The 8,981-nt window shown below is 36.0% G+C and overlaps 1 long non-coding RNA gene across 1 annotated transcript; it reads right to left on the bottom strand.

Moving 5' to 3' along the window:
* Positions 1 to 2,193: 2,193 nt before the first annotated feature.
* LOC141578468 (uncharacterized) lies at positions 2,194 to 8,153 on the bottom strand. Its single transcript, XR_012508854.1, has 3 exons — positions 5,445 to 8,153; positions 5,088 to 5,243; positions 2,194 to 3,561 (listed from the first exon to the last, which is right to left on the bottom strand). It is a non-coding gene; the product is annotated as an uncharacterized LOC141578468 (long non-coding RNA).
* Positions 8,154 to 8,981: the final 828 nt, after the last annotated feature.

The raw sequence follows: 8,981 nt of genomic DNA, 5'->3' as shown, positions 1-8,981 counted from the left end.
GATTAAGTAAAGATTTGTGATGTAAAAGAACCCGGGAAAACCTGCCAAGGAGATTAACTTATATGTAGCTTCAGACAAATTATGTAATGGATAAAAGCTCATAAATGGGAATGTGATTATTAGACTATCCCCAATAATACCTATTTTCTCATTAACTCATGTATCAAGATGCTCACTTCCTTTGAATAGTCACTGATGTCTCATTTCAAATATCAGCAGATACAGTCTTTTGGGTTTATTTTAAAAACTATAACAACATGGGAAACAGACTACCCATGAGATCAAAAAATAAAAGGTCCGTGAACATGCTGTATAATATACTTTTGAAAACTTGAACATCTACAGAAGGAAATATGAGTAAAATAACAAATTTTAAGTAATAACAATTTATTCTCTTGAAAAGAAATGGAAAATGTTTTTATTCCTCTTAGCAAAGAAATATTTTTAGGAGTGTAGATAGACCTGAATATTTTTCAGAAGTTTTTGCTATTTAATATATATTGCAAACTGAGACAGATAAGCCCTTAAGGTAAGCATTAGTGCCTTAAATATGTGTGTAAGCTGTTAAATTTTAATTAGGCAAATTTGCTTCATCTCTGAAATATGAATACACTTACATATTCAGTTAACAGAATAATGGCGTGAGATTGGGGTGTGGACAGAGAAGAATGGCTGGCTGTGAATTTTTGATGTTGTTATCAAAAGCAAATTCCTGGGAATTTTTAAACTCATTTCATGGTATCGTGGAACACGAGAGTTGACTAGCTCTCTTAAACATACACACAGTGTGTGTGTATATGTATCTGTGTGTGTGTGTACATGTGTATATACATATGTGCATATATGCTTCTTGGTTTTTTCACTTAAACTTTACTGGAGGTCAAACCGTATCAATGCATATAAAGCTGCCTAACGAATTTTTTAAAATGGCTACTTAATACTCCATTGTATGGCTCATTCACAGTTTACCTAACTGGTTGTCTGCTTTTGAACATTTAGATTTTTATTGGCTTCTATTTTTGTTTTTGCTATTACAGAAATGGGACAAAATATGTCTGTATATACTTGAAAGTTTCTGAGTATGTCTGTATGATTAATTCCTAAAAATAGAACTGCCAAAGCAGAGTCTGTGCATTTTTAAGTTAGCTAGAATTGTTAAAAACTGTCCTTCAAAAAGATTTTTATGCCAGGACCAACTACACCTAAAAGGGCCTGATTCTCCTCCTCTGTACCGGGCTCTATTTCTGGACTCTAGCCTGTTCCATTGGCAAGTACCACACTATTAAATTGCTGTAACTTTATGGTCAGCTTTATTTTCTCTAGGGCAAGTTTTCTGTCCTTATTCCTTTTCATTCTGAATTGTCCTGGCAATTCTTGCATGTTTATTTTCTCATATGAAATTTTGAATCTGCTTGAATAGATCTAAAAGCTTAGAAAGAATTAATAGCTTCATGATATGAAATTTTTTATTCAAGAGTAGGCTATGTCTTTCTATTTATTCACTTACTTTGTGTTTTCAGTAAATAATGTAAAAATTATATTTATGTTGATCTTGTATACTTTCTTTTTATATTATTCCTAGGTATTTTAAGGGACATTTCCTTCCAGTGTATTATTTTCTAGCCAGTTGTGTAACAAAATTCTTGATTTGGTTTATTAATTGTAAATGTTTTCCTTAGTTCTCTTATCAGTGAAGCTTTTTAGTTGATTATCTTGAATATTCAAGTATATGATTACATCTTTTGCAAGTAACCACCATTTTACCTCCTTCTAATTTTATACACCTAATTTTTAAAATGTTATTTAATTGCATTGACTAGTATCTCTAGAACAGCAACAAAAAATGTTAGACTCTATTGCCCATTTGTAGCCAAACCCCCTAACAATATTACATTAGTAAATATCTAGGTGGTGAAATATTGTCTTTCTCTCCCACAATGATGATACTTTTCTTTTCTAAAACTTAACATCTTAACTTGGAGGAAAAAAGAAACAGAGAAGCAGTTCTTTTTTATGTAGAAGTTTTATCCAAATTGTTTAGCCAAAACAGTTTTGGTAGTTTAAATTTAAAGATTAGTGTCCATAGAGAAAGCACAAATCTTAAATTTCCAGGAAGCTCGAGAAAACCTCTGGCACTTTTGAATCATTCCATTAGATTTTAATGAGTCTCCTTTATTTTTTCAGTTGCTTGGATGTCTATGCCGAGTGCTGAAACAGAGAGCTGCTAGTGTGGCAAGATAATCAAGTGAGAAATTATTTTCCACTGTATTCTCAGAGATATAAGAAAAAAGTATTTTTTCCCATCCCCATTTTAGACAATAGCCAAGCTTGAGATCCGAGCTGGTATTCCCTAACACAGAAAGTACCTTATGACTTTGGTGTTCAGGGGTGAAAACAGATGTTGTGAAGCCATCTGAAGGCAATTCTTCATCCAGGTTTTGTTTGGAAATCTGAATTCATTAAGAAAGGCTGAGGGGGGTGGGAAGGGACTGAGATTTCAGAATGTAGAACAGATAAACAAGATTGTACTGTGTAGCACAGGGAAATATATACAGGATCTTGTGGTGGCTCATAACGAAAGAGAATGTGACAATGAATGTATGTATGTTCATGTATGGCTGAGAGATTGTGCTCTACACTGGAATTTGACACAACATTGTAAAATGACTATAACTCAATAAAAAATGTTTAAAAATAAAAATTTTTTTTAAATTAAAAATAAAGGATTAAGACAAAAAAAAAGATATGCTAAAAAAAAAAAAGGCTGATATTGATGCTTGAATAGAGAAAAAAGAACCTATTGGAGAGGATGAGTATCCTAAGACCAGGAAGAGATTGACTTGGGAGGGGCATTCCATCCTATAGCAAAGATTCATACTCCACTTCCGTGAAGCACACGATGGCGAATGGCTGTTTAGCCTAGTTTCCTATAAAACAGAGTCCAGGGCAAAGATTAAGGTAGTAAAACTTTACTTGGGAGATGCAAGCCCAGGGCAGTGAGAGTAAGGAAAAGAGGGAGAAGAGGCATAGAAAGATGTGAAACAATGTCATGCAATGAATTACCAGCTGAATATTGCTTCAGAAATCAGGAAGTTATTGTAGGTTGTTCAGCAGGCATGTCCACTTAGCATGAAGGTCTTCTCCAGTCAGGTCTGCAAGGAGAAATGGCACCTTATAGCAGTCCACAAGAACCAAAAAAGACCAGTAATTGTTCTTGGCTTCCTCCTGTCTCCATTTCTCATTGGTCAAGGTTCACCTCATAGGAAGGTAACTCCCTGAACCTCTGGGTTTCTCCTCCAGCCAGGCCCTTGGTGATGCTCACAAAATCACATCCTGTATCCTGCCGGATGTGGATATTTCATCCAAGCCTCAGATACAGGGTCAACAAGGTTCACGTGCCACACTGGCCAAGCAAGGTGAAGGAGGAGGTAACTGGGAGAATTGGAAAAATCATACAAGGTTTGTTACCATAGAGTGCAGGGTTGGGCCTGAAGACAGCAATGGTAAAGACAACTGCCACTGTGCTTTGATCTCATTTTTCACACAGGTCTTTGTATGAGCCTAGGGATGCAAACCATGACAACTTAGAGACTGGAAGTTCCAAATCAGATTGAATTTGATACTTTTGAAGTAAAGCAATGAGACATCTCTTATCATCAAAAGCTAGGAAGGAAATTCATTATCAGTTATAACTAGAAAAAAATATAGCATAACTATTGGCATATAGCAAGTGCTCATTTAACTAATTCATATTATTTCAATTCCCCATTAACCTTCCAAAAACTAAGTGTCTAAGGAAAGCAATAAAGAATTTTGTTTAAAAAAAAGAATTTTAATAAACACACAGATATAGAAAATAAATTATGGTTACTAGAAAGGAAAGTGGGGGAGAGGAATAAATTAGGAATTGGGGAATAACAGATACACACTACTGTATATAAAATAGATAAACAACAAGGACCTATTGTATAGCACAGGGAACTATATTCAATTTCTTATAATAAGCTATGGTGGAAAAAAAAATCTGAAAAAAAAATATGTATAACTGAATCACTTTTCTGTATACCTAAAACTAACATTGTAAATCAACTACACTCCAATTTAAAAAAAAAGAAGAAGAATTTTGTTGACTTTTCTCACTTTGAATTTGGCTGAAGGGAGCAAAAGATATGATGAAAAGAACTTAAGCTGTCTGTGTCTGTTGCCATCCTCACCTTCGTTTAACTTTGAGATGTTACTTCCACTTTCTGAAGAGCAATGTCTTACCTCAGATTCCACCAAGAACTTAATACATGTCAGACATTGTGTTAAACATTTTCATTTATTTTATTTGATCCTCATAACAATCCCTTGTGGATGTATTACTTGACTACATTTTAGAGAATATAAGTTTAGAAACTGGGATCTTAGGCTAAGTTGCTCAAAGTCACATTGCTGATAAATAGCACAGACAGATCTTAGAGAAGACAAAAATGCTCCCAAATAATCAATTATTAATGTTTGTGAAATATCGGAGTGAAGATAGCACTAAGAACTAGACAATTTTCACTTAACCTGTTATGAACTTCAAGAAAAATTTAATAACTTTGTACCCAATATGGGGTTAACCTTATGGAATTCCTTTTTCCGCTCAATGAGACTAGCATTTTTTTTTTTAAAGAACAGCACCAAATCACGGACTTTTTAAATACTTGAATTAAGAAATCCATCATCTGGAGATGGGTAAGCATGCATCACAACCAGACTCAGGAACTGCAATTTTAGAATTTGATCAAGTTAAATGTTCTCTATTTGCTGCAGATAAAAATGGCCTTAACAAGTGAAACAGTCACATCTTTTCAGCATGCCTCCCTATTTTTCAGTGTTTATTGTACCAGTGTCTTATGTCATATTATGAACTTTATTGCAGATACTCATCATTACTGGATATTATGCCGAAAATGAGATTTTGTTTTCTTCTTCCTCATTTGCTCAGAAAGGGCAGTCAGAGATACGTGAATGGATCTGAGCACCACAATGAATCACAGAACACAGAGACTCTCATTAATATTTAGCACAACTGGAGCAGGTTGCATCTGCATAATTACCTATCATCATTTTTGTATGTATGTGTCTCACAACTTTGATGTGACACAGAGCAGTCACTGGAATGTTTTTGTTATTTCAGAAAAACGTCTTCAACTGTGGTAAGAATGCCTTGGAAGGCGGCTTAAAGAGATGTCCTTCAGGAAGAAGCACTTGACCTTTTAGAAAGAACAAGAAAAGTTTTTCATTTTTACATGTTTGTCTGGACAAACAAAGGGCATTACTTGTCAGCACCAACTTAATTGCATATTCTGTTCGCCATAGAAGGTTTTGAACAAACACAGGCAAACGTGCATGCATGCACTAAACTCAACAGATCATTCTGTTCCAAATCCATAATAAGAGTAGCTCCTACTCACCTAAGGCAATTTATACCCAATTGTCCAAATATACACAGAAATCCAACTTCTATCTGATCCCAGGGTCCTGTTATATTCACGATAAAGCCAAGAATCTGCTTTTTTTTCTGTTTTTAATTTTCTGGTGAGTATTTGTCATGCCTGGTATGGACACAAAAATATGTGAAAAACAAAGAAGTAAAGTTCTTCAAAGACAGAATCAGAACTTTGTTTTGATGTTGCCTCTATGGAATAGCTGGGGAAATTTTTCTGTAATATAAATCTGATGACATTACTCCCCTGAGTGAAGCCATTGGATGGCTTCTCACTTCTCATAGCTAACCAGACTCCCAGCTGACTTCTGGCTCTGTGATCCCTTGAGTTAACAGTCCAGCCATCCTGCCCACCTGATATCCCGCCATGCACCATGCTCTTCCTTCCTTTTTGTCCTCAGCATACAATACCCCCCACAACTGTGATGCCTTCTTCCCACTTCACTGGTTAAATCCCTTCCTCTCCTGCCTGCACAGAACACAGAGCACTTACTTGCCTTTTGATCTCCCAGTCTCCCTTATAGGCCTTCCCTTGAAGGCAAGAACTGGAACTTGTACCATGTTACATCCCCAAGGCCTGGCTTCATGCCTGAACTATAGTAACTTCTCATTTATTGAGTGAATGAATGGAAATCTTACTATCCTCAAACTATTTATAAGTGATTAACGTGTGACAAGGCAATTGTTCAAGTTTTTATTAATCTGTGACAGACTAATCACATGGTATTTTCAGTCTCCACTCTGAAGGATGTTGTAGGTTGATTTGTTTGACATCAGTTATGATGAAGGATGAGCAGTCTGTGTTTCATTTCTCAGACTCTCCTGGAGTAAAGCATGACTAGGCATATGACCTTGAGAAGTTATTTCATCTTCCCATGCTGGAATGTCCTCATCTGTAAAATAAAGATGCTTATAAACCTTCCTTCACAGTGCTGTTGGGAGGATGAAACACTGATAAAGCATGAATTATGCTTAGCACTGGGCCAGGCGTGTAGTAAAAACACCATAAATGTTCACCATTGTAATTAGTGCCTATCACACACAACTGACTGCCAGTAAGTCTTGTTTCACTTGGAGGTCTTATTTTACTCTTCTTTCTCCTCATTTCCTTTTCAGTGGAATGATAGAATTGAAATAGACCATCTCTAAGTTCCTTTTAGCTCTAAAATAGGTTGTGAAATGTGTCCAGAGAACTCTGCATTTGTAATAACCCAGAATGAAGGACAGCAGGGTGGGAGAGGGATGTCAAGGATGGCATTCATGGATATAAACATACTCCAGGGAAGGAGTACATTCCAAAACATTTTCCAAAAGATCAATTAAGGGACTGAGGGCAGGAAATACGATCAAACAAACAAAAAGCACTGCATTTTCATTTCTTTCGGTCAACTGTTTCAACTATCAGAGAGGAGATATCCCTCATGATAACTTTAGCCTTTGTGTATCAGTAATGCCAATTCCATGCACAGACAGAAGCAGACAATAGAACAGCTGGTCTCTAGCCTACCTGGAAGCAGGAGAAGGGATCCTATTGCCCAACTTACTTACCACTGTCTAATTAAGCTGAGTCATTTAGGATTGCATTTGGCTGCATGGAACAGAAACCAGCTAAAGCAGCTTAAATAAACAGAAGACTATAGATCTCATTTTACAAGGATGCTCAAGGTGGACAGCCCAGGCCTAAGACAATTGTTCAAGGAACCAAGCTCCTTCTATACTACACTTTGTCATCCTTAACATGTGACCTTTGTCTTTATACTCACTGGACAGCTGCCACACCTTCAGACATAAACTTCTCAGTCCAGGCAGGAAGAAGGGGAAAGGGCAAGGGACAAAAGACACATGCCAGCTGAGATTTTTTTCCCCTTTTATTCTTAGAAAAATTACAGTTTTATTTCCTGGAAGCTCCACCAATGACTTTCATTGACCAAAATTGGGTCACAAGGCCACTACTAGTTACACATAATTCTGGGCACATTGCCACTCCAAATAAAAGCATGGAATTCTTTTACTAAAGAAGATGGATGAAATAGACTTGGTGTAGGGAACCAGCATGTCTGCCACTTGCCTCCTAGTCAATAATGTAAGTTAGGCTTGACTAAAACACAAAGAAACATAATATACATGTTGTTTGGCGACAGCTGAAATTAGATTAAGAGAAACAGGCTGACAACAAGACAACTTATATTGTTCAGAAATTAATCAAGGTTAACCTTCCTTCTCCTTCTTCTCCTTGGTCTCCCTTCCATCTCCTGCCCTCTATCTAAAAAGAAAATTGTGTTTAGCACATCAAAAATCTTTTACCACTGAGCCAAAAACTTTCCAAATAGATTCCCATGCCATGTTATGTAACATTTTTCAAGTTAACAACTTTCAAGTTTTTCTATTCATTTTTATCAGAGATTCATAACATATTTCTCTGTTAAATTTGTCACATTGTTTCTCAATTTCTTTTTTTCTTTCTACTGTCTCTATTCTGAGGGTGAGAGAAGTAAATGTTCCAAATTATTAGATCCCTAGAGATTCCGTATTGTGAAATCCACAATTACTCTTTTGTCTTTTCAATAGTCTGTGATACATAGTTTAAAATACAAGATAGCTCAGCATAGAGAATATGCAGGCTATATAGAGGAAACCTCTAGAAGTAAAACCGTGTTGACTTAAAAAAAAAAAGTGAGAAAATATGAGAGCCAGCAAGTTTCCTACATGTAGACATGCATCTAACTCAAAATATTTGTACAAGATCATCTAGGAGATATTCAAAATATAACCAAAGGAGCTAGACCTAAATATCCAAGGCTCTAAATTTTCTAAAACAAAAAAAATACCCAGGAAATTCAAAGCCAGAATTCTTGTAGCAAAAATTGCCCTTGGACTTGGAATGCCAAAACAATATCATGAAAACAGGAGAAAAGTTTGATGCAATCTACTGAGAGATAAGAAGAAAATGTAGCACTTTAGCCTCATATTTTGGCCCAATGATTATTTCCAGATAACTTAAGGAAAGTTTTCTGTGCAAGTCAGATTCTCTAGATTGTAGGGATTATCCAATAGGCGCTAAGTGCTTCTCTACACAATCACTGAGATAATACACATGGTGAAAGGGTGATAATCACGTAGGAATTTGATCAGAATTTTAGTCTGGGATGAGGAAATATATTTAATCATGGTTGCAAATCAGTCAGTTCCATTAATACAGAAAAATGTTTTCAGGTTGATAAGAAGACAAAGCAACCTATAAAACCATAGTTCAAGACCCGAACAGATGCAAGTTACAAAAGCACTCAAACCATTCTCTGCAGTCTACAGCAAGACAAACAGGTACCTGAGCAGCAGGAAAAGTGTGCTCTGACCTCATGCCTTCGAGGACGAAGAATTGTTTGCTCTTGTTCTTATTCTTGCTGTCATTGCTGTTACTGTTTCTTAACCTTTGAATGTTCTCTTGCATTGCTGAGTAAAATGTTTTTAGTTTCTCATTCCATATTCTGGAGGTAAAGTATACCTT

This window comes from Camelus bactrianus, chromosome 8 (assembly GCF_048773025.1).
Source record: "Camelus bactrianus isolate YW-2024 breed Bactrian camel chromosome 8, ASM4877302v1, whole genome shotgun sequence".
Taxonomy (NCBI): Eukaryota; Metazoa; Chordata; class Mammalia; order Artiodactyla; family Camelidae; genus Camelus; species Camelus bactrianus.
The sequence above is the reverse complement of the archived record's forward strand: the minus strand, read 5'-3'. Positions and strand labels throughout refer to the sequence as shown.